This window comes from Dipodomys merriami, unplaced genomic scaffold, assembly GCF_024711535.1.
Source record: "Dipodomys merriami isolate MVZ:Mamm:240054 unplaced genomic scaffold, mDipMer1.0.p SCAF_11, whole genome shotgun sequence".
Lineage (NCBI taxonomy): Eukaryota > Metazoa > Chordata > Mammalia > Rodentia > Heteromyidae > Dipodomys > Dipodomys merriami.
Window position 1 is genome coordinate 21,711,131 of NW_027202382.1, and position 9,259 is coordinate 21,720,389.

General features: G+C 35.0%; 1 pseudogene; it reads left to right on the top strand.

The window, feature by feature from the left end:
• Positions 1-522: 522 nt before the first annotated feature.
• Positions 523-8,612, top strand: LOC138817206 (single-stranded DNA-binding protein, mitochondrial pseudogene; annotated as a pseudogene).
• The last annotated feature ends 647 nt before the right edge of the window (positions 8,613-9,259 follow it).

Genomic DNA, 9,259 nt, shown 5'->3' on the forward strand with positions numbered 1-9,259 from the left:
AGTCAAAGTTCAGCAAAATAAAAGACCAGAAAACAGGTACTAGAAAAAGGTGGGGTGGGATGAGAGAATGAGGTGGATGAATAAAGAGGAAAAGAGAAGGATTCAGTCAAAGATTCAATGTATATCTACAGAATTAAGAGTGTGGCAAGGGGTAAGTAGGGGAGGGATGGGTGAGAGTTTGGGATAGGGGCGATGTTGACCAAGATACATTGTATTCAAAAACTGCTTTGGTAGGCCATGACTCCATTGCACAATGACTTAAAGATGATAAAAAATCAGTATAACTTAAACAAGACATAAACACAAACCAATCTGGTAATTTTAAACATCAAATTAATTGAATAGTAATTCATTAGAATAAGCAACCACAGTCATGTAAATACAACTGAAAAAAGCAAGGAACGCTCTTACAAGTAAGACAAGAGAAAACAAATCTAAAATACTGTCAGAAAAAAAATCATTTTAATCATTAACATCTTCACAGCATGACCTTCTTTTGAATGAGTTGCTCTTATAGTTGAGATGGCTATCCACTCAGAAATTGTGGGTAATAGGAAGGTTGATATCTATTTTGTAGGAAGTTCTGACTAATCAGTCAAATTAAAAGAAAGTAATTTGTCAATGTTACAGAACTGCAAACTATTAAGAATTGAAAATTAACCCCTAAGATTCAGGAAATTATACTATCTTGATACTGTTTTACCATGTTATAATACCATATAATGTCTTGCTTAAGAACCACTAAAAACAAATGTTTGAATGAAGAAATGTAAAGGTAAAGAATAAGAATATTCAAACAAACACATGTATTAATCCAAACACTGAAAACTTTAGCCATTTATCTGTGGACATTGACCAATTGCTGAGCTTACTACTAGCTGTTAAAGTCAGAGATAGATTTGAAGAATAAAACAATATTTTTTAAATCTCAATAATAAGTAGAAATATTAAGATTTATTGATAGATATTTTTACTTTTAAATATCCACAAACATATCAAAAGTTTTTTTATTGCTTGCATATTTTCCCTTCACAATAAAGATTTAACTTGTTTTAATTAACCTGGTTATGTTTAGGATAGTAATGACAGCCCACAGAAAAGATGTTCTGGTCTATTGAGTTCACTTCTATGCACACAAAGAAGAAAGATATGTGTAAATAAAAGGGAGGCGTATTAAATGGATTTAGAATTTTCTTCCATGCTTGAATAAAGTGTAACAACTTCAGCAAACTCAGAAAAATTGCATTATGAGAACTGTTTGAGCTAATTTCAGTGTTATAATATCTGTTCTTGTCACAGATCAATATTTCAAAGCCTTTCCTACTGACACAATATAAATATCGCATACAATCTTAAAAGATTCTCCTCTCCAAACATCCTCCTATCAGTCACTCATAAGTGTGACATGAATAGTTTAGCAATCTCGGTGGGTAGCCTCTGTCTAGCTAGATCAGTGCTCTGGCCAATTGAATGGAATTATATTCACTATGCAAAACACACATCCTAGCATCTCATAATTTCTATGTCATCCATCAATAACTAATATATAATAATTTCAGTACAATTATTTCTCTATTGAGACTGTTTACTAATATAAGCTAATATATGCAGAAATTGACAGTAGGTAAAAGACTGTATCTCTTATGATTTTCCACATTTTGATAAAAAATGATACCTATAATTATCACTAACAAAGAGTAAACAAGGGCTGGGAAGGTGGCTCAGTGGTAGAGCGCTTGCCTTGCATGCCTGAGGCCCTGGGTTCGATTCCTCAGCACCACATAAGCAAAAAGAAAAAAACCGGAAGTGGCGCTGTGGCTCAAGTGGTAGAGTGCTAGCCTTGAGCTGAAGGGCTCAGGGACAGCGCCCAGGCCCAGAGTTCAGGCCCCACGACCGGACCCCCAAAAAAAAAACAAAGAGTAAACAAATCTTCACTAAATCAACCAGTAAATCACCATTATATAGTATGAAATAAAAACATTTTAGTAAAAGTAAAATTGTATAGGTATTATAGAACAACTACCAAGTTCAGAGAAAGTAATTTGGTAAATAAATGCCAAAACAGATCCTTTATTGAATGAGGCAGGGCAGAGTAACACTAGGGTAGCATATCAAGTGTTTGGTTCTCCAAAATCTATTCATCTTCATGTTTATAAGAATATCCCAGTTTTTTTGTATGTGTCCCTATTCAGAAGAATGTAAGATACAATCCGAATCACAAATTTATGAAAAATCGAATTAAAATTTGGCAAAGGATATGAAAACATATTTCCTTAAAGGAGACACCCTAATGACAAAGAAACACATGTAAGATGCTTAACATTAATAAAAAACAAAGTTATCATTGCATCCTACCTTGAACCTAATTATTAGCATGGCTATTTAAGGAAACCAAAATTGAAATTTACAAGGTTTTAAAATGACTTTAAGAAATTGGAATTCAGGATATTACTATTAAGAATGTAAAATTGTACAACTACTGTGGAAAAAAATGATAGTTCTTCAAAAATAAAACAAAATTACCATGATATCCAGAAATCTCATTATTAGGTATGTATCTCAAAGAATTCTAATGAATACTGGCACAGAAATATTTATGTAAGTACTACTAATAATGTCCATTTATTAATGAAAGGAAAAAGAAGTGTTGTTATAGGCATGGCAAGTAATACTATTCTATAAAAATTATTCCATTATACAATAGAGATGAAGCACAAATATATATCATAAGAGAGATGAACCTCAAAAGCATTTTCTAAATGAAAAAGTTAAATATAAAAAGTCACATGTTTCATTTATGTGATAACATAAATAACATGTGTCAATGAGATTCTGTTTTCTCCATTGGTGGTTTCCATCTAAGGGATTGAAAATGACATATAATAGCTTAATAAGCATGCCATATTATATTAATAATGAAAATCTTTCAGAATTAGATAGAAGTTGTATTTGTGACTGTCCTAATACCACCCAAGTGTTCACATTAGAATAGTTCATTTTAAGTTATGTGACTTTCCCCTCAACTAAAAATGGAAAAGATGACTCTTCTTTTCTCAAGGGGGAAACTAATTACACGACCAATGCTATGTATGAAAGCTTTTTTAATGAAATTATGGAAAATGAAGCCAAGATGAATTTATGTAAAAATGAGTAATCTTCTTTCAGTAAAAAGGAATGCTATGATGGTGCTGATTATTATTGCTATTCTACTTCCTGCTATGATTTTTATTAACTTACATTTCTTGTTTATATATCATGTCACAAAATATTTCTAACTAAATCTGTCATTTAGGTTTGAAAGTTTGCATTTTTCCCTATAGATACTGCTGTTGGCTTTAGCCATCATTCTACCACAAATCTCAACTCATGCTTACCTTACTACAATTTTATCAAAAAATGTATGTTTGAAAGGCTTTGTACAGTCATTTATGCCTGTTCTTAACCAACATGATACATTACACTTTTCATTTATACAGCACACTTACATCTTTCAACTCTACAGAAACATGTAGATAAGTTACTATAATGAAAGCTAGTAGTGTTTTCCTGAGAACACAAATTCTGTAATCTTTTCCCATGATTCTTAACCCACTTGATGGTTTTAAACGTTGAAGTTAGAGATAATATGCTTAAAACACCAGTGCTGATTTCAAACCATTAATTTTCAAATTTTTTAGTTATAGAGATCATCCAGCTAATTCTGTAAACTAGCATCTATTCTCATGTGCTGCCCATTAGTTTAGAACTTACAGCTACTCTTTCTCATTAATCAAAATGTTCCCCAAATTACGCTTGTTTTTCCTGTCCAATTGAATTTTTTTTATTGTGAAAATACCGTACAGAGGGGTTACGATTACATGGGCAAGGTAATGAGTACATTTCTTATCAAGCATTGTTGCCTCCTCCTACCATGCCTTCTCATCTTCCCTCCTGTCCCCCACCCTGCTATTTTATCTCATTTTCTTTCATTTTTGAGTATTAAGGCAAGTGCTTCGTCATTGAGCCCTTCCCTCACAACAGCACTCCAAAAATGTTTAAATGTGAAGCTTTCTCACAGTAAGGTGTTCTACCAGTCAGAAGCTAGTCTCCCATCCTTCCCTTTTACCTCACTTCTGTAGGCTATTAAATACCCCAACTTAAATGTAGTAATGTTAGAATTATGTCTTTCATTATTTATCTAGGCATCCAGCTTATCTGGTGTCTTCATCCTTAGGTAAATGAAGCACTTTCCCTTTGTAGGCATCATCTAAGAGATCTCTGTAAGCATCTTGGATACCTTTTGTTATAGAGCAAATTGGTCATATATAATTTACAGAAAATCATGGTATAATTATTTGTTTGTTTGTTTATTTGCTCAGCCCTGGGGCTTGAACCCAGGGATTGGACACTGTTCCGGAGCTTCTTTTGCTCAAGAATATCACTCTATCATGTGACCCAGAGTAGTTAGGAATCGATCCCAGGACGTCATGCATGCTCGGCAAGCACTCTACCACTAAGCCACATTCTCAGCCCTTATATTTATATTTTAAGATGCACCTTTGAAAGTTATTTCTGTTATCACTTTCTGTTGTTCTACTAATTTCCTTTGGGATGAGAAATTAGAAGGAAGTGGGAGGAGAAAAGAGTTAGGAAGAGCACAGGAGAGTAATGGGAGGTGAAAAGATCAAAGCACGTCATATCCAAGTGTAAAAGTAACATCATACATAATATTTTATGTAACATTTGTACATCTATATTCTTTTTTTTTGGGGGGGGGTCCGGTCATGGGGCCTGAACTCTGGGCCTGGGCGCTGTCCTTCAGCTCTTCAGCTCAAGGCTAGCGCTCTACCACTTGAGCCACAGTGCCACTTTTGGCTTTTTTCTTTTTGCTTATGTGTTGCTGAGGAATCGAACCCAGGGCCTCAGGCATGCAAGGCAAGTGCTCTACCACTGAGCCACCTTCCCAGCCCTACATCTATATTCTTGATACAAATCTACAACTTTCTTACACTACACTTGTCCAGTTCTAATGTCAAGAATTTGTTGATCTCTACAACAATAGGGAAGTTAGTTTCCTTTGTACACTGAAAAAGCTTTGTAACTGGGTGTTCATCTTCCTTAACTGTAAAGAATAATTAACCATTCAAATCATCTAGGCCTGGAAACAAAAAACCCTCTATACTTTTATTTGCTATAAATAATTACTTCAATATTTCTTTGGTTTAGAATGATCCTAACTCATTCTTGTTTTGATGTCATTGTAGAGAAAATATTCTGCTTAACCAAATCCTGGAAACTCTATCCTGTCTACTAACATGTTATGTCATTTATATATCTATCCATTTTCATATCATTATGCATTTTTCTCATTTTACTAATCTTATTATATTAAACATGAAATGATTAGACAATATTTTAATATTTTAACATAATTGTGAATGTATAAATAAATGAATTCACAAAAATGAAAGCTATTCATACATAACATGTATGCACACTGCTAAAAGGTTTGTTTTTAAACAATACACAATGTAGATGGATTATCTCTGTTTATAGTTAAGATGGAAATGTGCAGTTTGCAATTGGAAATCATTATAACTGGAACAGCAGTTGTTAACAGGAGAGATGTCTTTGAAAATTGAGCTTACTGGTGGGGAGAAATGAACAATGAAATGTAAACCTAAACTATTCAAAATGCTTTATAAATGTGATAGTTTTTAGGAAGGAAAGGGAAATTAGATGGAGGCATTGGGGAATAACCAGTTCTAAAGAAGGTACTTTGTTTTAGATTATCAGGACTCTTGAAATTAATGCCAGATTAATTGAGACTTGAATACTAAATAGGGATCATCCTCATGGTAATGTCATATTAATTGAGACTTGAATACTAAATGAGTATCATCCTCATGGTAATCCAGGAGGGAAATGTACAGAGTGATAGAATGTCAAGTAAAAGTCTGTGAGATAAAAGTGGTTGGTATTTTTATGGTAATATAAAAGAGTTAGTGTGACAGGAAAGTGGATGAGGCTGAGGAAGTATATATGTGGTTAGTCAGGCAAGGAATTTTTAATTTGGAGGTTTGGGTGCTATCAAAAAGGTAGTAGGGAAATGTAAGATGTTTCCAAAGTGAAGGATGATAAAATTCCAGGCATTTTTAAAGGCCATTGTGAGTAATGAAAGTCAATCACAAAGCATGGGCAACAGGGGATTGTGCCCAGCACAAAAGCAGAAGGACCGATGAAAAGTTTGTGCCAATTATCTAGTCATACAATGAAAGGGAAAACTTGGCTGGTAGCAGTAAAAGTGATGTCATATTGTATTATCTTTTTGAGGTAGTCTGAATAAGAAATGCTAACATTACATTTTGAATGGGTTTCAAAAAAGAAAAAAGAAAAGAATGCAAGTTGAATCCTGAAGTCATTTGCCCCATAATTAGATGGTTGGGAATACTTATTGACATAAGAATGAAGGTCGGGGATCTCTAAATCCTGCCGATATTTTTACATTAATTTCAAAAGGCCTGACATGGCCAAAATGAGAACATCAAGTAGACATACCTTATCACAATAGAGTTGTTAAGTTTCACTGTAATAAGGCAAAATACTCATCAGCAAGAGAGAGACCTTTCTTGGAGCTGCAAAAAGAAAATCTGAGGATTGTTTATATTATTCACTTCAATGAGGGGGTTGTTATGGTGAAAACTGTTGAAAATACAGCCATTTTAAAAGAAAATTGTACGTGACTATTGGTGAGCTTGATACACCATATGGAAGTCAGCAAAACCACACTGAACAGAGATTTTAAACTTCCAAGGTAACCTACAGAATGACCAATGACTTGCTCTGGTGACAGAGCAAGTGTACCTTTGAAGTCCACCTCTGTTTCTAGAAGTGTCTCAGGAAGATAATGGTTGAGTACATCTTGTGGACCAGCCATGAGGCATGTAGGGAGAGAAGTACTTACTCATGGTCACTGCTTGGGGATGATAAGGGAATTAGAAGGAAGAATGCCTATGGTTATAGGCTAAAAGAAACAAGCAGCAACTGCAGGATGGGGTTAGCTGCACCAAGCCTTAGACAATGCACAGGTGTATTGTGTAGAGGTGTTGCACTACAAACAGCAACATATTTTCCACGAAAGAAACATAAATATTTCAACAACCTGTAAATATAAAATCATTTTTCAGAATCTCAACAAAAATGCAAAGTTAATAACCACCTTATCAGTCCTGAACTCTACTTTTCTATTTTTCCCTAAACAGGAGGAGATAGGCTCAAGCCTATAATCCTAGCTACTCAGGAGGCTGAGATCTGAGGATCATGGGTCAAAGCCAGCCGGGGCAGAAAAGTCTGTGAGACTCTGATCTCCAATTAATCATTACAAAACTGGAAGTGGCACTGTGGCTAGAGGTAGAGCTCTTACCTTGAGCTGAAGAGCCCAGGGACAGTGCCTAGGCCCAGAAGAGTTCAAGCCCGATGACCAACAAAAAAATAAAAAGAAAGAAAAAGAAAAAGATAGCTATATAATCTAGTAAAAGAAAAAAAGATATACTGTCAATTGAAAGATCGATCTTGCTTGGACTTCTGTAAGAAGACAAGAAATATCCCATATTTCCTGTATTACATATATACAAATTTTTCATTTTTCAATGTGATTTTATTGAAAAATTTTAATGACCGTGGGATTTAAAAAATCATATTTGATTATTGCTAAGTAATTGTGCAAAAGACTTACCATCTAACAAATCAATTTATCAGCATAATGCATATTGATCTATTTCACCCCTTTCGTATTTCTCTCCCATCTCTCCCAGTTCACCCCGCCTTAAATTTTCTTAGTTTCATAGGATATGAATTGAATATTTTGACTGTATGCTCGCCCTCCCTTCCTTTCATCGTTCCTCCCCTCTGGTCCTGACCTCTTTCCCAATATAGGAATTGCTCTTAGAAACCTTCCATTCTCTAGAAAGGTAACAATAAGGATAAGAAAGGGAACTGGAAGCCAAAACAAGTAGCTGGATTTGGAGGCATAAAAGTATAAGAAAAAAGCAATAACGGAGGCCGGTCCTGTCTGGCGCCCTTGGAGGAGGTGGAAAGAGCGAGTGTGCGGGAGTGGTTTGTTGGCCTTACGTACCTCTGTGCGAGGCTCAAAGGCAAGTTCTAACTATTAAGAAAAGAAAATAAAAACCGTGTTTCGAAGACCTGTGCTACAGGTGCTTCGTCAGTTTGTGAGACATGAGTCTGAAAGAGATAACAGTTTAGTTCTGGAAAGATCTCTGAATCGCGTGCAGTTACTTGGGCAAGTGGGTCAGGACCCTGTCCTGAGACAGGTGGAAGGAGAAAATCCAGTCACAATATTTTCTCTAGCAACAAATGAAATGCGGTGATCAGGGGAAAGTGAAGCATACCAAATGGGCAATGTCAATCAAAAGACATGGCACAGAATATCACTGTTCCGACCTGGCCTTAGAGATGTGGCACATTAGTATGTGAAAAAGGGGTCTCGAATTTATGTGGAAGGGAAAGTAGGCTATGGTGAACACATGGATAAAAATAATGTGAGACGACAAACAACAATGATCATTGCTGATCACATTATATTTCTGAGTGACCAGACAAGAGAAAAGTCATAGAATGTATGATTCTTCCTTGGCCAATGTTTGGTACTGTCTCATTTCCAAATCATGTATAGTTCTTTATAGTTTCTAAGAACAATGATTAAAATGATCTTTCATATTAAAAAAAAGTGTAAGAAAAATTCACAAGGGCACAGAACCCTGGAGGCAAATGCATGTTGTTTTTACCTCTGTGGATCTGGGAAGCCACCCCCTTTATTCTGGCTAGGATAACATAGTAAAGCGCGATTAACATAGCCAATGATATCTAATTGCACAAACGTCAGCTGTCCAGTAAGTATCTGACCTATAATGTTTTCCCTAAAATGTATTTACCTTCTTTCCATAGTAAATAGCCATTTCAATCAATATTGAAGAATTAATTGGCAACGATCAAATGAATCATTCATTAATTTTAAAATATACTAAATCAATGTCATTTGAAATCCAGTCCAAGCCTAGCAAATGTGCATTGCTTTAAAGGAGGAGAAAACAAACATGCTAAACCTATGGAGTATAATGAAGAAGGAGTGTAAATTTTGGACTCACCCATGCATATAATTGAACGTAGGCTTCCTCTGTTTTAAAGTTATAGAACTTGGGAAAACTAAATGGCAAAATTTATCTGCCTTGTGATTATTGTGGAGATCTCTGAAAAAAATCAT